The sequence below is a fragment of the Triturus cristatus genome, chromosome 8, assembly GCF_964204655.1.
Source record: "Triturus cristatus chromosome 8, aTriCri1.1, whole genome shotgun sequence".
Taxonomy (NCBI): domain Eukaryota; kingdom Metazoa; phylum Chordata; class Amphibia; order Caudata; family Salamandridae; genus Triturus; species Triturus cristatus.
This window is the reverse complement of record NC_140591.1, coordinates 36,175,111-36,198,796: the sequence shown is the minus strand read 5'-3', so window position 1 is coordinate 36,198,796 and position 23,686 is coordinate 36,175,111. Positions and strand designations below refer to the sequence as shown.

At 49.8% G+C, this 23,686-nt stretch overlaps 1 protein-coding gene across 1 annotated transcript in view; it reads right to left on the bottom strand.

Moving 5' to 3' along the window:
• Positions 1-18,714, bottom strand: part of LOC146799904 (uncharacterized) — a 49,627-nt gene extending 30,913 nt beyond the window's left edge. Inside the window, exon 1 of the mRNA XM_085620832.1 lies at positions 18,560-18,714. The gene's annotated coding sequence lies outside the window, so the exon portion shown is untranslated. The remainder of the gene's footprint in view (positions 1-18,559) is intronic.
• Positions 18,715-23,686: the final 4,972 nt, after the last annotated feature.

Sequence of the window (23,686 nt, the reverse complement as noted above, 5' to 3'; positions counted from 1 at the left end):
TATCATCCCCACTTTTGTAGGGAGGCACAACCTTGGACAGGTTCCTATTATCAAAGACCCTATCTTTGTCCCTCGGGACAATGCTGCCACCAGTGGGTATAGACCCACCCTCTCTAGGTTGCCTAGCCTTGTTCAGTTTCTCTTCCATCAGAGCTACTTCTAACTCCTGTTTCCTGATCCTCAGCTGAGCTTCCTGCATTCTGGCCTCATACTCCCTCCTCTGAGGGCTGGTCATCCTTTTCCGGGACTGACCTGAGAGCCTCTAGAGGCATGAGAGGCATTGGAGTCACCTGAGTGATTTCTCTGTCTCCCAGACCCCTGGTTAAGTCCACTGGGGAGGCCCAATGGGGGGAACCCATTGTCCTTCCCCAATAGTCTTAAGTTAGCCTTGCTAAGTATAACACTTGGCACTGGGCTAGTTCTCCCATCAGAATCACTACTACTATCAGACTCGTCACCCTCGTCACTCTCGTCCCTATGCTGATCCTCATCATCTTTATTCTGATTCTGATCTAAGGGGCGACTGTTAGGAAGGGGTGCTTCAGTAGCATCTTCAGAAGGAGGGCCTCCTGTTCCAGTCCCTGAGGGGCCTAACTGGGGGGCTTTCTTGAGAGCTCTCTGATCTTCATCAGCTTGTAAGAGTTCTCTGAGTTCAGCAGAGGTAGGGTTCTTGGGCTGTTTAAGGCCCCTGGAATTAGCCAACTGCCTGAGCTCTTTCTGGTTTAGGGTAGCAAAGATGGATGGTGCCCTCTGGGGGTCACTCTCAACAGAGACGGGTACCTTGGACCCTTCTGTCCCAGCCATTTGCTCTTAAGTGTGAGTGGAAGTGTTGCAACTACCTACACTTGGGTTTTCCTACTAAACCTATCTAGTGGTTGTAGTCAGGGTGTGCTACTCCCTTTGCTCTACAACAACTAAGTTCAGTAGAACTTAAGTATATCTAATCTTGTTTTATATGTACCTACAGGTACCTATGTGATCTTTCAATTGGTAACCAAGAGATTACAATGGTAAAACACAGCAAGCTCAAATCCAACCGCTGCTCACCAATGTGAGAAGTTGGCCTGGTATATGCTGTTCACTAGTTAAAGCGACCACCTTGTACCATGCCAAGCAACCCTTATGGTGTGGTTGTAAGTCAACCTTTTCGGACTAGCTGCCCTAGTGGTAGCGTAGGCTAAGCAGTCTTTCAGGCTAAACTCGTTTTGGCATGTTAAGCAGCTGTTTTACCATATGGAACCCCCCTTTATACCAATGAAAGGACACCACACAGATATATATTCAAAATATATATGTATTTATTATTCAAAGTATCCCCTAGAATCTTTATGAGCACAGGAGCACAAATCGTTAAACAAGCAAGTATCACAATATATGAAAGTTGCACTTTATATGGATAGGCCCTGGTGGCCACTCGAACCATATACTAAAATAGTGGTATAAGTACCACGAACAGGAAAGGGAGAAGGCCTAGGGCCTCTAGAATCGCTGGGCCTACAAGGAGCTAACTTTAGTTAGTGACCAGGAGGTCCACGGGTCGCGTGTGCAGTAAGGAAAGTTACACGCGGGCGCCCATAGGTTTTTAATGGGTGCGTAATTGTTCAAAAGTTACTGCTAGAAGGGTCTTCTGGTTGCACTACGAACTCAAGACTTCAAACCTAGACATTAGAGATGTTACTCTACACTTGTGCACCGGAGTGCCAGCTTTACCTCACCCACAGGAAGCGGGTGCATAGGGCCCAAAGTGCGTCGGGTTTCGTCTGTCTGTTCAATGGGGCCTGCAGATGAAGATGCTGCAGGCGGTCGGTCCAGAAGAGATGCGGTGGATCCAGGGATGGATCGGAAGTGTAGAAGACCTGAAAGCAGAGGAGACAATGTTCACAGTCACTAGCCAGTGACCGGCGTGGCACCAGGTAGGTACCAGGCGATGTCGGGTGCAAACAGGTGAAGAGGTGTAGCTTGTCTCCGCAGCCACGTGGTCCCTGAAGGTCGATAACGTCCAGGCGTTGAGTCACGAGCTGTCCCACGCAGGCTCTCGCTGTCGGCGGCGTTGGCGACTCGGAAGAAGCAAACAAGCCTTGGCAAAAGCAGGAGTCGCAGGAAGTGGAAGAAAGCTTGTAGCTCTGACCAGCAAGGTCAGAGGGGCTGCTCCTTTGGAGGGAAGCAGGGGCCAGTCTGGAGCAACCAGACCAGCAGTGTAGTTTTTCAAAAAGATCGCCAAGATGAGCAATAGCCAACGGGCCAGTGACCGGGTAGGCGCGTCGAGTCACAAGGTGCAGAGGGGTCCAACGCTGATCGTGGAGATGCTGGAGGGCTCACCTTTGGTGCAGATGCTGCTCGGATGTTGGGCTTCTCAGGACCCAAAGCACAACTCGGAGGGAGCCTCTGTTGTCGCGCTTGCAGCTTGTCGAGTGTCTTCCAAGATGGCTGGCACCACGTGTCTCGATGCCTCCACGGGTTCCTTCTTGGCAGGGACTGTGGATCGGGCTGTGAGAGGTCTGGAGGTCCAGGTCTTATCGGTCTCTGGGCTCGGGCTCCGGCGGGAGGCGGTGGCAAAGCAGACGTCGATTCGCTGGTTGGTGCTTGCGTTAGCAAGATGGTCACTCCCTGACCATAGGGGAGATTTTACTTCAGTCTTCTGTGCAGCAGAACGTCGAAGTTCCCGTCTTCTTCTTAGTTGTAAGTTGATTCCAGGATGTCTAAAGTCTTGGGACACAGCTCCTACCTTTAAGCGGATCCTAGGGGCCGGACTACCTGCTAGGTCCCTCCCTAAGGGTGGGACCAGGAAGGGGGGTGTTTACACCCCCAATCCTTTGTCCAGCTCGCCCCAGGTCTGGGGCTGGTGTGCCCCAGGACCGAATTGAACTGGCATATGCACCGAGGCTCCTTGTGAGCCACAGGCATGTCTGGTTTCTTTCAAGCCCTACCTGAATACACAAAATCCTGTCTGGGGTGGTGCTCGCACCTCCCCTGGCAGGAAACCCTTTGTCCACGTCTCCCAAGCTGGAAGGACTCCCAGCAGCAGGAGGGCAGACTTGTATCTGTGGTGGCAGCGTCCATTTTGTGGAGCTGAGGCTATGTCTGATTTTACCCGGGTTTCAGGTTCCGTACATGTTGTGTCCCTCTAGAAGGGTGGAATGCTAACCCCGTCGCCAGAATTGGCGAGGGGTTAGTATCCCAATTCGTATGACACCTTACTCGACATGTTTTGATAAAGCCAAACCAAAATTAGCATTTAACCGCAAGGTTCATAATGCACTTAAGAGTATATGGTATGGCGATATCTGGAAACGGTAGAAGGAAGTTGTTCCGACCACTGCAGACAGGCTCAGCTCATGCCAGAGCACCGTCTCACATATAACCAAGCACTCTGCCTTCAGGATTGTTAAGGCCTGCCATAGGAGTGACTTATAGGTTAACATGTGTCCCATTTAAGGTTAGGTATAAGTATACTACACCTAAGTAAGAGGTGGTTACACCAACTTACCCCAGCTGAGTGATCAGCCAGTTGTGTCAAATTGCTAGGCCAGGCCAGGGGTGGCATAATACATGCTTCAGCCCTGGGTAGGCCTCAGATACACCAATGCCCTGGGTACCTAGGGTACACGGGCTCACAGGGTGATCCAGTTCCAATGGGCTATGCACCTAAAGTGCATAGTGTCAATTTAGTAGAGAGAACAGCAGGCTGGGGGTCTGATTAGCAGGCCCACAGCCTCAATATGTAGAAAACCAGTGAAGCAAAAAGCAAACATTTGGGGTGACCATAGGATAGCAGACCCTACTCTCCTACACACCTCTCATGGACGGGGAACACACACAATAAGTGACGCCACACGGTATAAATTATGCAATTATTTCAAGTTTATCCAAGTAGAGCTAGATAGATGCAGTTCATGAGATATCAGTGCAATGCATGCGTTATAATACATTCCATCGAGATATACATGCCAGACATGAGATGTAAATGCAGGTCATAATCTATAAATGCAATTCCTGAAATATACTGGCACTGCAGGACATGTACATGCAATTCAAGGAGGTGTATATGCACGCTTCACTTTCACCAGCGCGTTATTCACTAGTAGGTTCAGCTACCTGTAGCGCCCTAGGGGTGATTACAGCGTTATGCGTGCTAAGCGGTGACTACCTCAGAATGTGGCATCTAGCACAGAGCACTACTCGTATTTGATGACAATGGATACTTCAAACCGGAGCAGGTAGAACAAAGCGCTCCTCGTAATCAATGACACTTAAACCTTCAAAGCGGAGCATGTAGAACAAAGCGCTCCTCGTAATCAATGACACTTAATACTTCAAAGCGGAGCATGTAGAACAAAGCGCCACTCGTAATCAATGACACTTAATACTTCGGAACGGAGCATGTAAAACAACGCGCTACTCGTAATCAATGACATTCAATATTGCAAAACGGGGCATGAAGAGCAGAGCGCTACTCGTAATCAATAGCATTCAATACTTCAAAACGGAACATGAAGGACAGAGCGCTGCTCGTAATCAATAGCATTCAGTACTTCAGAACGGAGCATTTAGCGGGGACATGAAGGACAGAGCGCCGCTCGTAATCAATAGCATTCAGTACTTCAGAACGGAGCATTCAGCGGGGAGCGCAACGGGACTTGAGGAGCGAGTCTCTCGGGCTCCGGTGCAGTTCGTAGGGCACCACGCTTCAGTACCGTTCACGGGGGCACAAGGAAAGGATCCCTCGGCGGGGTCTCTCCGTCGTGGTGACCAGGGGGACTCCCACGGAGGGGGAACCCGGGCTCAGGGTGCGGTGTGGCTCCCAACCAGTAGGGGGCGCACCGGGGTCAATCCCAGCCTCCGGACTTACCTTGCTCTCGACGTTGGAAGGCGTCTGCTCCAGCGGCGATGGCTCGCGCACCTTCTCTCACAGCTGCGACGGCAGCGATGGGGCCCCGGGCTGCTCCACGGGCCTCGTGGCACTGCAGGGCACTTCTTCCGGCCTCCGGGCTGCCGCGGTGAGCGTGCTGGCTTCCATGTCACAGGGGGGGGGCTCAAATTAAGGAGGGGAGCTCCGCGCTCAGCGGAGCACGCTGCCGGGGGTCCCAGGCCAGGTCAGGGAGCGCAGGGGTCACAGCGCTAATACCTGGTCGATCCCCGGGGGTTCTTCAATCTTGGCATATGATTTCAGAGTTCAGTCTGGACACGCAGTCTCAGCATTCAGGTTCTATTCTCAGATGTTGTATGAAGTCTTGATGGCGCAGATGTATCTGGCGCCCTTAAGAGGTTCTGTTACAAAAAGGGGGGTAGGGAGTGAGTTGGCGACTAGGTCCTTCCTAGTCAGGCTGGGCAGAGGTGCTCTGGGTCCTCCTACTGCTGGGCAAGATCAGTGGGTTTCACAGGGTCCCTCACTCACTTAAGAGGCAGCACCTAAATCCTGTCACTCTCAGAGGCATAAGTCCCTGGCTAGGCCCTACCGCCTACACTCCTGCGTGGATTCTTCCAGCTCTGCTTTACCCCACTGGCCAACTAACTACAAAAAGTTCCCTCCCTCACTTAAGTAGCCCTAGGTCAGGTGACCTCTAGCCAAGGCGGCAAAAGTAAAACCCCACCTCTCTTCTAGAATGTTCCAGCACATTCCAGGAGCTTCCCCATTCTACCTATGGGACAAAAAGGCGGGCTGGTGTCGCAACATTGTTGTGGGGTCCCAGCCAGCTCCTGGCAGCTAGGGTGCTACTATGAAAGACCACTCTGCAGTAGCAGGGGTCTGTGGCAGCCATCTTGGGAGAAGGGAGCACCTGCACCTTAACACTGATTGGCAATGAAAAGGCGCCCGGAGACCTAGTCCAACATAAAAATGAGGGTGGAAAAAATGAGGCACGATCAAAAATAGAAGGGGAGACCACCCTAGGGCTGACAGGTCCAACACGCGTCCCCCCCAGCCGAAAGAGGGGAGAGCTACCCAACCTCTAGGGAGTTCTCATTGCTAAGGCGGAAAAACCTGGAGAGACCGTCAGCATTGGCGTGGTCAACTCCGGGCCGATGTTCCACCCGAAAATCCATCCCCTGTAGGGAAATGGACCACCTCAACAACTTGGGGTTTTCGCCTCTCATCTGCATGAGCCAGCGAAGGGGGCGGTGATCGGTCTGAATAAGGAAGTGAGTTCCAAAGAGATATGGCCTCAACTTCTTCAGAGCCCAGACCACCGCGAAGGCTTCTCTCTCAATGGTGCTCCATCGCCGTTCCCGAGGGAGTAGTCTTCTGGATATGAAGGCCACTGGTTGATCTTGGCCCTCGGTATTGAGTTGCGAGAGCACCGCACCTATGCCGTGCTCGGAGGCATCTGTCTGTACAATAAATTCCTTGCTGAAATCTGGTGTTGCTAGTACTGGAGCAGTACACATCGCATGTTTCAGCGTGTCAAAGGCTTTTTGGCATGCAGCTGTCCATATGACCTTGCGAGGTTGCTTCTTTGAGGTCAATTCCGTCAAGGGGGCTACGATGGTACCATATCCCTTGACGAACCGGCGGTAATACCCAGTGAGGCCGAGGAAAGCTCGGACCTCTGTTTGGGTCTTGGGGGGCTCCCAAGCCAAGATGGTTTCTATTTTGGCCTGGAGGGGTTGCACCTTACCTCCGCCCACCAGGTGTCCCAGGTACACGACAGATCCCTGTCCAATCTGGCACTTGCTGGCTTTAATGGTTAAGCCAGCGCGTTGCAGCGCCTGCAATACCTCCTGGAGGTGTTGCAGATGGTCCTCCCAGGTGCTACTGAAGACAGCTATGTCATCCAGGTAGGCCGCTGTGAAGGACTCCAGGCCAGACAGTACCTGATTCACTAACCGCTGGAATGTGGCCGGAGCATTTTTGAGCCCAAAGGGCATCACTCGGAACTGGTAGTGGCCCTCGGGGATGCAGAATGCTGTCTTCTTCCTTGCTCCATCGGCCATGGCAATCTGCCAATATCCGGATGTCAGATCAATGGTGCTGAGGTACCGGGCTGCTCCCAGCCGGTCCACCAGCTAGTCTGCATGTGGGATGGGGTGAGCATCTGTCTTCGTGACAGAGTTCAACCCCCGGTAGTCCACACAGAACCGAAGCTCTGGCGTCGTACCCGGTGGGGCCGCTTTCGGCACCAACACCACTGGACTAGCCCACGGGCTGCTGGAAGGTTCTATCACCCCCAGCTCCAGCATTTTTGCTACCTCACGCTGGATGCTATCCTTCACTCGGTCAGAGAGCCGGTAAGACTTGTTCTTCACCCGGGGGCTGTCCCCTGTGCCCACATCATGGGTACACAGATGAGTGATTCCAGGCGTGAGGGAGAACAACGAGCCGAACTGTCTCAGGACATGGTGACACTCCCTCTGTTGCTCTGGGGTCAAGGATGGGGAGAGGACTACACCTTCCACCGAACCATCCTTCTCTTGTACCGCTAGCAGGTCAGGAAGAGCTTCACTCTCTTCCTCTTCGCTCCCATCCGTCACCATAAGGAGAGCAAGCTCTGATCGCTCATGGTACGGCTTCAGGCGGTTGACGTGGAGCACCCTGAGGGGCTGACGGGGGGTTTTCACATCTACAACATACGTGGTCTGGCCTCGCCGCTCCACAATGTCGTACGGGCCAGTCCACCGGTCCTGGAGGGCACAAATCTCCCCAGGTTCCATAACCCACACCTTCTGTCCAACGTCCAACTCGACCGTCCGAGCGTTGCGGTCATACCACTCCTTCATCACGGTCTGGCTAGCCTCCAGGTTCTCTGTGGCCGCCTTCCACAGCTTGGCCATCTGGCTGCGGAACGCCAGCATGTAGCTGACAATGTCACGGGGAAGCTTCTGCGAAGTTTTCTCCCACCCCTCCTTCACTAAACTGAGGGGACCCTTAACGGGATGGCCATAGAGCAACTCAAACGGGCTGAACCCGACTCCCTTCTGCGGTACCTCCCGGTAGGAGAATAACAAGCAGGGGAGGAGGACGTCCCATTTACGCCTCAAGCCCTCTGGCAGGCTTCGGATAATCCCCTTCAATGTCTTATTGAAGCGCTCTACAAGTCCGTTAGTCTGGGGGTGGTAAGGAGTGGAGAACCGGTAGGTCACCCCACACTCCTTCCACATGGCCTGCATGTAGGCCGACATGAAATTCGTGCCCCTGTCCGACACCACGACGTTGGGGAATCCCACTCGGGTAAAAATTCCTAACAGTGCCCGCGCCACCACCGGTGCAGTGATGGTCCTCAGAGGAATAGCCTCTGGGTACCTTGTGGCGTGGTCCACCAAAACCAAGATGAACCGGTGTCCCGCTGCGGTCGGAGGGTCCAATGGCCCAACAATATCAATCCCGACCCTCTCAAAAGGGGTCCCGACCACGGGGAGCGGTTCCAACGGGACCTTCAACTTAGTCCCAGTCTTGCCACTGGCCTGACAAGACTTGCAGGTCTTACAAAAGGTGTCTGAGGCAATCCTCATCCTGGGCCAATAAAAATGGGGGACCAACCGTGCAAAGGTTTTGTCCTGACCCAGATGTCCGGCTAAGGGTATCTTGTGCGCTAACTCCAGCAGGAAGGCCCGGTAACATTGGGGGACCACTATGGCCCTCGAAGATCCATGTACCGGCACCCTGGGCTCACTGTATAGGAGACCATCCTCCCAATACACATGATAACCTCCCAGCTCCTGACTGGCCACTTGGGATCCGGCCTGTCGCCGCATGCCTTCAAGCGTGGGGCACGTCCTTTGTGCCTGACAAAATTCCTGCCGGGTAGGCCCTCCTTCCACATGCCAGTCAGCAAGGGTCGGCAAGTCCTCCACCGGAACGACATCTACCTCCGCGGACTCCGGGGGCACCTCTGCGGCCTCCCCATCCATCTCACGGGGCATGTCCTCTACCACCTTCTTCTTTCCATGTTTGGCTTTGGGTTGGGCCCTGATTCCAGGCTCCAACCCAGGGTGAGTTCCAGGCCGGGCAGCCATGGACCGCGTGACTACGCAAGCCCACCCTGGTACTCCCAGCATCTCGGTGTGCGCGTGAAACTCGACATCTTTCCACTTGGTGTGCTCCAGGTCGTTCCCTAGCAAGCACCCCACAGGCAAGGCAGGGCTCACAGCAACTCTCAGTAGGCCTTTGACTCCTCCCCACTCAAATGGAACACGAGCCACTGGATAGTGACTCAAACTGCCGTCAGCCAATACGGCCGGATGGAACTCCACGGGGACTACTTGGTCTGGGGACACCAGCCGCCGCACGACAGTGGTCATGCTGGCCCCTGTGTCCCTCAGAGCCTCCACCTCCTCCACATTAATTCTCACCCTCTGCTGATACTTAGCAGTGTTTTGGGGCAGGGACACTACGGGGACCACCTCTCTATCCCAGAGTGAAACCAGCGTCAGGCCTGTCCACTCCCCTTCCCTATCTAAGGGCAGCTCCACCCCAAGCGCTATACTACTCACCCCAGGACTTTTCCCGCCCGTTGGGGCTGGGGGTCGCTTGCGACACTTGGGATCTCCCCTGTAGTGTCCAATCTCCCCACATTCGTAGCACCGCACAATCCTTGGCTGCTGACTCCTGTCAGGGTAAGTGGGTCTTGTGGAATTGGACGGGGGTGGGGTTCCTACTCCCTTCCCAAACTTATTTTGGGGACCTTTCGAGAACTCCACCTTTTTATCTCCCCCCTCTTTCTTCTGGGGGAAACCCTGTCCGCCTTTCGAGCCATCTCCCCCAGGGCCCTTGTGAGACACCTAGGTGCTCACCCAAATATCTGCCTCCTCCGCAAGCTCACGGGGATCCATCAACTTGCGGTCCACCAGATGTTGGCGCAGCTCCGGAAAGCTCTTATCTAAGAGGTGCTCCCTTAAAAAAAGATCGTACAACCCTTGGTAGTCCTGCACCTCACTGCCACGCACCCAACCATCTAGTGCCTTTCTCGCATAATCAAAAAAATCTACCCATGTCTGTGTGGACAGCTTATGGCTGCCACGAAACTTCTGCCTGTACCTCTCGGGGTTAAGACCAAACTTTTTTAACAAGGCCTCTTTCATGGGGCATACCTGACCTGATCCGCCTTGGCCAAATATAGCAGGGTGTCCCTGACATTGGGAGGTATGTACCGGTATAAACCACCTCCCCAATTACTCTCGGGTACCCCATGGGCAGTCAAGGCTACCTCGTATGCCTCCAACCATTTCATGATGTCGTTCCCCCACTGTGTAATTGGCAATTACTTCCTTAGGTAGGTAGAATTTTGACTCGTGAGGTTCCTTAGGTATGCTGCCACCATTGTCCTTATTAGACACGTTCAATTGGAGGGCGCGTAGCTCCAGCTCTTTTAGCTGAAGCTCGTGCGCCAGCTTCTTTTCCTCCATTGCCCATCTCTTGTTTTCCCTTTCTTGTTCCAATTTGGCCAATTCCCTTTCTTGTTCCAATTTGGCCAATCCCTTTTCTTGTTCCAATCTGGCCAACTCCCACTTTAACTGCCTCTCCTCCCTCCTGTCCTCGTACTCCTCTGGAGACGCGCTCCTCCTCGACCCTGTCCTACTACTGGCCCCAGAACGTCTCCCTGGGGGCACATTTTCAGACACATCTACATTTAATATGTCGATCACTTCTTGGGCGCTCTCCTTCTGAGGTGCATCTGGCGCCTCCTGTCCCTCATCCCCTCTCCCTTCTGGGTGGGCCTCTACCCATGCCCTAATGGCGGTGCGGAGTTCCGGTCCTTTGGCCTTCCGCATCCCAGGCACCCCCATCCCCTGCCCAAACTCCCTCAGTTGCTTTACAGTGTAACCCTCGAGGTCAGCTAACCGGAATTCCATTCTGGCAGGTGGGGACCTAGATACTAAGGAGAACATTTCCTAGGGTATAGGTGACAGTACCAGCTAACCAGGACTCTTGCACTCTCAGCCTGGACAGTGGAAATAAGAATGCAGCAATCAACGGTTTCAGAGCTTTGGAACAATTAGGCGTTTAATTGTGGCGTCCTCCGCTTCACGGAAGGGTGCTGTATGGTCACAGGTCCTAAGATCCCACCGCTCGCCAACAATGTAGGACCTGGGGTCTCCAGGCCATATGGGGCGGTAACGTGACACGAGCGGCTGGGCACCCAAAGGTCTGTGTGTAAAGCAACCATACCACATGCACCTCTCATGGACGGGGAACACACACAATAAGTGACGCCACACGGTATAAATTATGCAATTATTTCAAGTTTATCCAAGTAGAGCTAGATAGATGCAGTTCATGAGATATCAGTGCAATGCATGCGTTATAATACAATCCATCGAGATATACATGCCAGACATGAGATGTAAATGCAGGTCATGATCTATAAATGCAATTCCTGAAATATACTGGCACTGCAGGAGATGTACATGCAATTCAAGGAGGTGTATATGCACGCTTCACTTTTACCAGCGCGTTATTCACTAGTAGGTTCAGCTCCTGTAGCGCCCTAGGGGTGATTACAGCGCTATGCGCGCTAAGCGGTGACTACCTCAGAATGTGGCATCTAGCACAGAGCACTACTCGTATTTGATGACAATGGATACTTCAAACCGGAGCAGGTAGAACAAAGCGCTCCTCGTAATCAATGACACTTAATACTTCAAAGCGGAGCATGTAGAACAAAGCGCTCCTCGTAATCAATGACACTTAATACTTCAAAGCGGAGCATGTAGAACAAAGCGCCACTCGTAATCAATGACACTTAATACTTCGGAACGGAGCATGTAAAACAACGCGCTACTCGTAATCAATGACATTCAATATTGCAAAACGGGGCATGAAGAGCAGAGCGCTACTCGTAATCAATAGCATTCAATACTTCAAAACGGAACATGAAGGACAGAGCGCTGCTCGTAATCAATAGCATTCAGTACTTCAGAATGGAGCATTTAGCGGGGACATGAAGGAGAGAGCGCCGCTCGTAATCAATAGCATTCAGTACTTCAGAACGGAGCATTCAGCGGGGAGCGCAACGGGACTTGAGGAGCGAGTCTCTCGGGCTCCGGTGCAGTTCGTAGGGCACCACGCTTCAGTACTTTTCACGGGGGCACAAGGAAAGGATCCCTTGGCGGGGTCTCTCCGTCGTGGTGACCAGGGGGACTCCCACGGAGGGGGAACCCGAGCTCAGGGTGCGGTGTGGCTCCCAACCAGTAGGGGGCGCACCGGGGTCAATCCCAGCCTCCGGGCTTACCTTGCTCTCGACGTCGGAAGGCGTCCGCTCCAGCGGCGATGGGGGGGGGTGGGGGGGGGGATCTCGTCCACGGCCTCGCGCACCTTCTCTCACAGCTGCGACGACAGCGACGGGGCCCCGGGCTTCTCCACGGGCATCGTGGCACTGCAGGGCACTTCTTCCGGCCTCCGGGCCGCCACGGTGAGCGCGCTGGCTTCCACGTCACGGGGGGGGGGGCTCAAATTAAGGAGGGGAGCTCCGCGCTCAGCGGAGCACGCTGCCGGGGGTCCCAGGCCAGGTCAGGGAGCGCAGGGGTCACAGCGCTAATACCTGGTCGATTCCCGGGGGTTCTTCAATCTGCTTTGCATAGGGTTTCAGGGCTCAGTCTGGACACGCAGTCTCAGCGCTTGGCATATGATTTCAGAGTTCAGTCTGGACACGCAGTCTCATCATTCAGGTTCTATTCTCAGATGTTGTATGAAGTCTTGATGGCGCAGATGTATCTGGCGCCCTTAAGAGGTTCTGTTACAAAAAGGGGGGTAGGGAGTGAGTTGGCGACTAGGTCCTTCCTAGTCAGGCTGGGCAGAGGTGCTCTGGGTCCTCCTACTGCTGGGCAAGATCAGTGGGTTTCACAGGGTCCCTCACTCACTTAGGAGGCAGCACCTAAATCCTGTCACTCTCAGAGGCATAAGTCCCTGGCTAGGCCCTACCGCCTACACTCCTGCGTGGATTCTTCCAGCTCTGCTTTACCCCACTGGCTAACTAACTACAAAAAGTTCCCTCCCTCACTTAAGTAGCCCTAGGTCAGGTGACCTCTAGCCAAGGCAGCAAAAGTAAAACCCCACCTCTCTTCTAGAAGGTTCCAGCACATTCCAGGAGCTTCCCCATTCTACCTATGGGACAAAAAGGCGGGCTGGTGTCGCAACATTGTTGTGGGGTCCTAGCCAGCTCCTGGCAGCTAGGGTGCTACTATGAAAGACCACTCTGCAGTAGCAGGGGTCTGTGGCAGCCATCTTGGGAGAAGGGAGCACCTGCACCTTAACACTGATTGGCAATGAAAAGGCACCCGGAGACCTAGTCCAACATAAAAATGAGGGTGTAAAAAATGAGGCACGATCAAAAATAGAAGGGGAGACCACCCTAGGGCTGACAGGTCCAACAGCACCCAAGCCACGAACCAAGAAAGATGTCCGTTCCTTCCTGGGGTTAGCGGAATTTTACAGCAAATTCCTCAGAAATTTTGCAACCAAAACACACAGCATGCGCCAGCTCCTGAAGGAAAAGACCACCTTCTGTTGGACACCGGAGGCGGACCGAGAGTTCGAGACCATAAAAAGAGATATGTGCGACGCCATCCTCTTGCACAGTTTTGACAGCTTTGCCACCAGCATAATTGACGACAGACGCCAGTGACAAAGGACTAGGGGCGGTCTTATCACAACGTGCAGGCGACGGCATGGAAACCACGATCGGCTTCGCCTCCCGCTCTCTTGCACCCAACGAAGAGAAATTCAGTACCATTGAGAAAGAGATGTTGGCATCCACATGGCGAAATTTCGGCAGTATCTCTGAGGTTCCCGCTTTACCCTCAGAACGGACCACAAGCCGCTAATCAAGGTCTTAATTTCCAGTGGCCATGCGACAGCAACCCCACGCATAGCCAAAATGTTGCTTAAACTCCTCGACTTCGTGCATGACGTAGAATATCTACCAGGCCAAAAGAACAAAGTGGCGGATTTCCTCAGCCATTCCGCCGCCGTGGACAGTGCTCCTGACCCCAGCGATCGAGATGAATTCCAGATCGCCCTCACTGCAGACCATGAACTCATTATCAGTGCACAGGACTGGATCTCAGCCTACGATGCCGACCCCGCACTGTCACAGTTGAAATCCTTCATCACACAGGGATGGCCTGCTAACAAGCACTTAACAGAGGAAACCAAGAAATATTGGGAAGTCCGGGACGAATTGTCTCTCAGCGACGCCGCCGTATATTTACTCAGAAAAGACAAAGTAGTACCCCCCAGAGTGCTGGTAGACTGCATTCTGGACAACATGCATGACGGCCATCTGGGCATCGTGAAATCCAAACGGAGGCTAAAACAGTCATACTGGTGGCCGGCCATCGACGCTTCAGTGGAAACCTACGTATGGGCATGCACACACTGCGCCAACACGGACAAGTCGTTGACACTACAGAGGCCTCCCATGGGCGAATTGACCACTCCTGTCAACCCCTGGGACGCGTGATCTCTTGACATATTGGGTCCCATCCTCGACTCCTGGGGCGTGCCCAAATATGTCATTGTCTTAGTCGACCGGTACTCCAAATGGCCGGAGATCCATTTCTGCAAAAAGTGGACACTGATGCGTTCATCGCTTTCCTCACTGGCGCCTTCCTGAGAGAAGGGATTCCGAGAGTCATCACATGCGTCAACTGGCCCCAGTTCAACTCTGAGAAATGAACAGCGTTGACACGCAGAAATGGCATCAAGACCAACCACACGCCTGTGTACACCCTCGCCGGTAATGGCCTAGCCGAAAGGTTCAACCGTGTCATCATGGGATTTGTTCAAGCGGCCATTAGCGCGGGCAAGAACTGGGAAACAGAGCCCCAGAACACGCTATGGGCATATTGCATCATGCCCATAGTGACGGGCTACAGTCCGTTCTTGATACTGCGAGGAAGAGAACCATTCACGAAGGACAACCTAGCATGGATGAATATGAAGCTCCAGAGCAAATGGTCTCCGGACGTGGTTCGAAGCAACATTGAAAAGGCTCAAAAAGTTTACAAGGACAACTACGACAAGAAGCACGGTGTGCGAGAAGTCTCATTAGCCCGGGAAGGCTGGGTTTGTGTAAAGCTTGGCCATCGGCGCAGGAAAGGAGACAGCAAGTTCAGCAAGCCCTTACAGGTCAAGGAACTCTACTCTCGCTCGGCTCTACTGAGTGACGGCAAAGTGTGGTTCCACTGCCAGATGGCGAAATGCAACAAGGTACTACAGCGGCACAAAGCCAGATTTCCCACAAGTAATGGATACGATGGTGAGGATGCAGACGCATTAGTGGACCCGCCGCCGGTGTACCCCAGAGCTGCTGGTGCTGGAGCGGGTAATTCAGAAAAATTTCGTATACCCTCTTAATTCTGCATGTTTACATTAATCAGAATAATTGACTAATAGTAATTGTACTAATTGATTAGCTGTGAATACTTACCACCCTTACTAATATATGAAATATACGTGGGATTCGCATTTGCATGGCCTTATTAATAAGTAAACTAAATTATGTACGCATATTAATGACAGATAATTAGAATATTGCATGTTATATGTTGCTTTTGTGGTGTATTTGTGATCAGTGCTATATAAAGTGAGTATAATCCGCATTGAGTGTTGCTTTTGCTAGATAAATACACACACATATGGGTATTAGCGAGGGAATAACATTTTATTAGTCATTTCAATGTATTAATTATGTTTTTATGTTTCTTTGCTTAAGTTGTCCATTTGGGCCTATTGTAAAATGGCCGCCCTCTATATTAGACGTGACATGAACCGCTTCATGAGGCTCTGGGTGAAGTGCGCCTGCGCTAACATCAGCAACAGTGGCCTCGGCGTGACCCTAACCCGACTGTACCCACCAAGAACACCCCGGGAAACAAGCCAAATTTGTTGAGGAACAATGAGATGCCTTTTAAAACCAGAACGATCAAGACCAATGACCTAAGAGACATTATTTGGTGTGAACCTTGTCATGCGATGATGAACTATCCAATCAGGAGAAGCGGAAACCGATATTTGTTACAATGATGTGTTAATTTTCCTATAAAATACCATAGAATAGAGAGGTTAAAAAGCGTGTTTTCCATTTTCCTGACGTTATGCTGACGGAGAGGACGGTGACACTGCAGGACAGCTGTTTCCCTGAATCTTTGACGGACTGATCAGATGCCCAATTTCCTGATGAACTGAACTCTTACATTTAATGGGCATAGAGTGACAGAACGACTGAATTTGACTTAGAGGACGACAATTAGTCAGAATAGGTAAATATGATGGCCAGCTGCTTGAAATAACCAATGATTTATTTTGCATTAATTAGATAAAGATTGATTTGATTCATTACAGAAATGAGTTGGATTGTTTATTTATGAAAATGTATTAATGCCAAGGGAATAGAGAATTAAAAAAGTCACTAAAACCAGTAAATAGCTGATCCATGGCCAACCTATGAGAGGAATATCAAAGGTGGAATTTAGGGCCAAATGAGTTAAAGAAGGTCAGGTGGATAAATTGCTCATTAGGGTCAAAAGGGCATTTCCTTTTATTTCAGCGGATGGAACAACCGCCTCCCTCGGAAGCAGACCGATAGAGAGTGAATGTTGGTGTTATGGGCCCCACCAGCGAAAGTAGTGATTGAGTGTGATTGTGAAATCTATGGTCTGTGACGGAGGGAGGGGTTTTGTATTCCACGCTGCATCACTGGCACCATCAGGGGGACAGGGGTTGATACAGAGACCACAGTAGGAAGGAACATCGGAGTTCCTATCCAGCAACCACCTCCTCAGGTACCCAATGACAACCCAGACACAAGGCAGGGCATCCCCACAGCATACAAAGAGAAGCAGGCACAGACCAACATACAGACCTCATCACAGACAAGAGAAACAGGTGAGGAGGAAACCTCCTCCTCAGGTACACGCACAGGCAGGATAGTGGTGCGCCCCAAGAGATACAACGAGTTTGAAATGTAACCCCACTACCGTGCACCCCCTGCTCCCTCTGTGTAGGACATTATATATATATATATATATATATTCTCTCTCTCTCCCACCCTCCCCCTCCCCCGGGGAAGCACTACACATAGGGCCATCCGTGACACACGGCCTACGCAATATGCGCTGTTGCGACCGATGCAAGTTCACTATGTTCTCCTTTTGTTGTTATTGTAAAGGAGGGAGATGTGTGGTGTCGCAGTCTAGTCGTCAGGCAGTCAGGCAGTCATGTGACCTCACGGGTGCCTGACGGGATAGCACGTGCACCGTCACTGTGTACGGGGACTTCTACCAGAGCGTACAACTTATTGCCCTCTCGGGAATAAACCCTAAGTCAACACACCACTTGTGTCCATATATCCTTTTGGGTGTGGAGCTGGACGTTACAGGCACCAGCTGGAAAATTGTTTGTCGTACAGAAGGACATCAGTTTTGTCACTGTTTGATTACAAGTATTTAGTTTCTTTTCATGGCACAATGTATGAATAAAAGATAGAAAGCTGGCTTGGATGAAAAAAGAGTTATCACTAGAGGAGACAATAATTTGTATTTCGTTCATATCTCAGTGGTGGATGAAATGAGATACTTTAAGGTCGTGGAAAGGTCAAGCGGGATGACAATGGTGGGGGCACCGTGGTAAAAAATGATGTAAAGGTCAGCTCTGCCTTCCGGCGACTGTGGTGTATTTTTCCTGGAAACCAAACTGGGAAGAGCCACAGAGATAACTGTATTCAAGATACTTCATAAGCTGTTTGTTAAATACTTTCTCTGCAAATTTAGAGGTCAGAGGAAGGAGCAACATAGCCCAATAATTAGAAGGATCCAAAATATCGGCAAGAGGTGTTTTCAAGGTGTAGGGCTAGAGCGTGCCTCCGAGGTTTTATTAGTTCTGTCAAAGGAGAATCACAGCTAAAAATAGTGAAACTGGGTGCAAAAGTATGCACTCAATCAATATCATGGGACATGTCAAAGAGGGACATTTTGACTGTTTCTACAAGCACTGGGTACGTTTTAAATCTCCTACTTCTTGCAAAAGTATCCAATGTTTGGAGCCTCTGCAGCCAATCTGAGATTTCCTCTGCAACCCTCAGAGCCCAGTCTGTTGCTGTGTTAAAGCAGTTTAGGGCACCCAGACGTAATTAAAGTGGGCCACATTCAAACGCAGTATGCGCCTGAAAATCTGCTTGAATACTGCAGCTTGTTGTTGCTGAGGTTGTGTTGGAAGTGCAGTTCGCTGTTTTCCAAGGGGTGATTGCATTTGTACTGTTTCGTTTTCCCTCAATGCTTTGGCAATCTTAGCAGGTTATAGCTTCTTAGCTAGTCCCGTCTCTTCCCTCCAAACCCTTGTTTCTGAGGCCCAAACTAAATACTTTGTCCAGTGTATTCTGGGCTCTCCCCTCCTTTTTACTACCCTTCCTCACCTCAATCCCCTCCTCCCTTTTCTACACAGCTTCTCCCTCCCATATGGCACCCAGGTAAAGAGTGGAGAGAGTAGATGTGTCTGTCTGATTGACCTAATTAGAACTTGGAAAGGGCCAGGGACAGTAAGAGGATGGGGTGAGGAGGAGAGGCGGGGTGAGGAGGAGAGGCGGGGTGAGGAGGAGAGGCAGGACGGGGGGGACAAGAAGACTCTTACCTGAGCAGGTCCGTGTGCAGAGATGTCCAGACCCTTTCCTTCGGACTGGTACGGTGAAGATGACAATCTGAGGCCGGGGGTGATGTCTGGGGTCAGAGGGTGAAGGTCACCGCACAGACCGAGGATCCTTCCACCCCTACAGCTGCTGAAGCTGGAGGAAGAGGCCGGAAGTGACTGCATTCACTGCTGGTGCTGTCTCTGCCCTCACTGACCCGAAAGATGAAATCACGGGCCTGTCGGGTGAGTGCAATTGAAAAGGAGAACGGACTAAACTGAGAGAGACCACGGCCCAAGAAGCGACAAATAAACTGTAATGAAACCAAAGAAAAACAAGCATTGAAAATGCAATAGCTCTCGCCTTTGATTAATTTAAAGCCATCTGCTTTGCTAATGGTATTGTATAGCAAAGCAAATGGCTTTAACTTAATCAAAGGCGAGACCTATTGCATTGTTAATGCTTGTTGTGTGTGTTTTGGGCTCAGGTAGGGCAGCCAGCTGTTTTGCGAGCATGCAAATGAGCCTCAGTTAGGGGCTGGCCCTAGTCTACAGCATCAGGCAGAGACCCCTTCTATGCAAGCCAATCCAGCACATGTTCTAGGCTGAAGGGGCTGCTGCATTTAAGGGGTGTGAGCATACATGCCAACATTTCAGAATAGCAAAGTGGGAGATTTTTAAAAAGAAATCGAGAGAAAGGGGCCTTGAATCGGGTTACTGGCATGTATGGGCTTTGGAAGCGTGCTGCTGCAGAATTGGACATTTGAAACGCATATGCACATTTTTTTCTTACCTTTCAGAAGCATGGAGCACAATGGCAGGAAGAGAGAGGGTGATGCAAGTGTTGTGCACTCGCCTGGCAGGTTGTTGGCAGTGTATACCCCCCCCCCCCCTCGTGTGTAGCAACCCGGGCTGAAACAGCATCCCAGGCACACACACAGCCGCCCCTGAGTACTTCACAGGTCTTTAAAAGACCATTCGCTTGTTAATGAGGCTTTGTTGGTTTGTCACACCTTCTGAGACCCTGCATCGCCACTCTGACTATTGCTGGAATAATTAGCACGTTAAACAATACCAAGCCCTGTCAGCTGAGGAATCGGGTTTTTGCTTGCAGGAATCGGGAGGCGGGAGACTAGCCTTGAAATCGGTAGTCTCCCGCCGGAATCGGGATGGTTGGCATGTCTGGGTGTGAGGGCCCTTTATCTCCTCAGAAGCAGCGTATTGAGCGTTCCACTTGTGCAGAGGCTGAAGGAGAGGAGGATGTTCTCAGGAGCCGATAGATGCAGGGACAGGAACTTCAGGAGGTTCGGCAGCATTGATCCACACGGCACGCAGATACAATCACACATACACACACAGACTCACCGATCCAGACACACCCCATCAGACAGACGCAGACACACTCACAGATCCAGATACATGCCATCAGACAAACACACAGAGACCCACACATGCGCGCACACACACAAATACAGACCCAGCCACACAATCAGACAGAAGTTCCAGTAGTGAAATAATAGAGGCTAAGTCAAAAGACACGGTCAAAGTAGTAAAATGGCTAACATAGAGAATAATAAAAGTAGATGTGCCTTCTTTAAAAGATGGTGTAGAATATGCTGCTGCTGTACTGGATTATTAATGCTATTATGGGGTGTGTTAGCTTTATTAGTTACTTTTAGAGTTACAATAGGTACATTTGAAATGCATACTGAGAATGTGACTAATGCAGAGAAGGGTTCGCATAAAGTAGTTCCAACTAGAATTAGTAACACTTACATACATAAAGATAGGTCAATTAATGATTTTTCTAGCAATGTTTTTTCAAAGTTATTGTATGAATACGTGAAGACGATGGAAGTTAGGGATTGCTACGTATGTATGCAATTACCTGCATCCGTTTCAGAGGGTGTTACTTATCATCATTTACCAGCTACGTATGGAATTTCATGTAGTGTGTTGAGTAGTGTTTTTTATTTGTTAGGGAAAATAGATTATGAGATGTCTAACAAGGATAACATTTTTGGGCAATTGCCTATGAATAAAAAGCTGAATCCAGCTAAAGAAGCTAACATTTTTGGTGAAATTTTTATTGAGAAAGAAGAATTAACATTAGATTACATTTTTAAGAACAATTTAACTTGCAGTTTGAAAGAAGAGGAGAAGGCTTTCCTAAACATGGTAGAGGAAAGGAGAATGAGCATGCATGAAAAGGCAGGGAAATATGGAGTGAGTGAGACTATTTGGGACATTGAGATGGGAAAAGAGTTGAGGAATGGGGTTAGTCCAACTTTAGCTTTCGATGCACCACAGAAGGGTAAACTATGCATTACAAGGAAGAAATCCCAATATGATACATATTTTGTTGGGACTAGTGAGTGTCATGATACATACTTCATTGCAACAGGATGGGGTTTCAAGGGAGGAGAGGATCCAGTTTTCCCAGGAGTGTATTATGTTTGTGGGAACAAGGCTTATTACAGGTTGCCTGACCATTGGTATGGCACGTGTTATGTGGGCCTGGTCTTTCCAAAGATCTTTCATATAGATAAGATAGAAGATGTAGAACATATTAATTTACTAACACGTTTTAAGAGAGAAACTTGGTCAGAAATTGTAGGTGATATCTTTGGAGCTTTAATTCCAGCAGTGGGAATTTCTTTGAATGCATATGGGATACGGAAACTGTCAACAGTGGTGGATCGCTTATCGACAAGTACCGCTGGAGGGTTTCTTTTGGTGAATACGGAGATGATTGCCGTACGTGCCATGTCTATGCAAAATCGACTTGCCCTTGATATTCTATTGGCCAAGGAGGGTGGAGTCTGTGGAATGCTGAAGGTTCAACATTGTTGCACTTACATTCCTGACGAAAGTAAAGACCTGAAGGTCTATATCAAAAATATTACTGATTTGCATGAAGAATTAGTACCACTGGAAACTGAAAGTATCTGGACTAAATTAGTTAATAAAGTGAAAGCTGTTAAAAGTTTTATTGTTAAGATAGGTAGTACTATTATAGGTAAGATATTGTTTCCTTTGACATGTGTAATTGTTGCTTTATTGATACTAAGATTGGTGTGTTTGTGTTGTAAAAACAGGGGAGGGAAAAAGAGATTAATTAGAAGCAATGCTGAAAAGAGACAAAAGAGGTCAAGGAGAGATCCACAAGAGATAGAATTAGAAGAGTTGAGGGAGAGTGTGTACTTGGAGACGAAGTGGGATGATGAAAGGGAGTCTGGTGTGTAGTGTTGTGGAAAAGAAAAAAGACATTTCCAATTTCTCCTAAAATGGGCCAAAATTTTTTTTTTGGGTTGTTTATTTGGTGATGATATCACCAAAGGGGGGATTGCTGGAGCAGAGTTTTCTGTTGAAAATTTATCGGGTTTTTAAGCTCCAGTTTTGTCTATAAGTCGAGACTGAAATTATTAATTTATAATCGATAATTATTGGTTTTGTGCGAAAACTTTGACTAATCGACATAACTAACAAGAGAAACTACACGTGGGATGCATATACGTTGCTTAATAATAATGTGCAAGTTTAATTAAATGAATGTTGCTGAGTGCTGTTTGTTTAAAAGCACAAAACGCTTTTGAAATAACGTGTACTAATGCTTTATTGTGTTGCAAAAGGCTAGATAATTACATACACATAAGGGTATTAGTGGGGTTAACACTGTTTTATCATTATGCTGTGGTAACGTTGTTTTGTGTCTCTTTTAATTAAGATGGTCTGTTTTGGCCTATAACAAGATGGCTGCCGTTTACAGCCTGCACTCGAGTGATTGAATTTTGATGAGAAGGCCTTGCTGAACGCGGTTGAAAGTCACCTGACCATGGCTTCTGTTGGAGTTTTGAAAGTTTCCGTGATGACAGCGACTCCAGGCAGGCTTCCAAATGTCCTTGGAGGAAAAGAAAGCCACAATGAACTTTGTGATTACAGCGGTGGCTTCGCTATGGTTCCAAGGAAATGCGTTTATGAAAGTAACATTTGCAAAACTCGAGTTTCCTTCTTCCGTCTTTTTATTTTTGTGATTTTCTGAGCGGGGTTTTTCCAAATGTAGCGATGCTACATCCTTTCCTGCTCGCTCTGCTCAGCGGTTCAACGGATATTCAGAACATTTTATGTTGCTTTATTTTTGCAAGATATATTATAAATATTGTTAGACTAGGGAGGGTTGGAGGCCACTTCTTCCCAAACCTGCGTTGGTGAGGATCGATGCTGTGAGGACGGCGACTCGGGAGACTTTACTGAGAGACCTGTCCTGACCCATTTATGACATTTAGCTAGAATAGGTAACTATGAGAATAATGATTTTGCTATTGATTGACTTTCATTTGAACTAATTTAGATAAAATATCATTTATGAATTACTGTGTTGGTGATTATTTCTTGTCGATTATTGAGTACTCTTATGTGATTATGGTTGTTTAAATCATGACTCAGGACAGTATCAATCTGATCACATTGGCCTTACTGTAGATACAGGGTGTTTTAGGAGTTTCCTCTCTCCATGTTTAGTGCTGATAGAGTAATCGAGCGTATGTTAGTGAAATGTGCCCAAGTGTGTGATGAGTGCATGTGCGTGTGTCTGTGAAATTACTCTATCCGTGGAAGTAGGGAGAATTTGTATGCCCTGATCTGCAGCACGCACACACGCGTGCATACACGAACGCGCGCACACATGTAATCACGTACACACTAAGATTCAGAGAAGAGTGTAGTGTAGCGCTCTAGTGTTCCTGCCGCGTCATGGCAGAGAATGCTGGGAGCACCAGCTGCCATGTTGGACAGTATGTGAAGCAGAGCCGAGGGGCGAGCGCACGTCGTTACCGGCGCTTCAATATTATATTAATAAATCATTAATAAATACACGTAGTGTCCGCCTTGTGTGTACCCAGAGCCTCCTACAAATTGGCGACGAGGCTGGGGAGGTGGACACACCCACTTCTGGCCTCGTTACGCAACGCGCATGCTGTACGCGCAGACAGTGGGACCCAGCAAATCGGAGCGTGGCAGCGGAGCGGCTGCGAGGAAGCAGATCCTTCAAGGGGGGCGGCATACTACGATACCCAGAGGCGGACAGGCGACACCTGGTGTCCATAGACAGGCGGTGCACCCATCCAGCCCTGA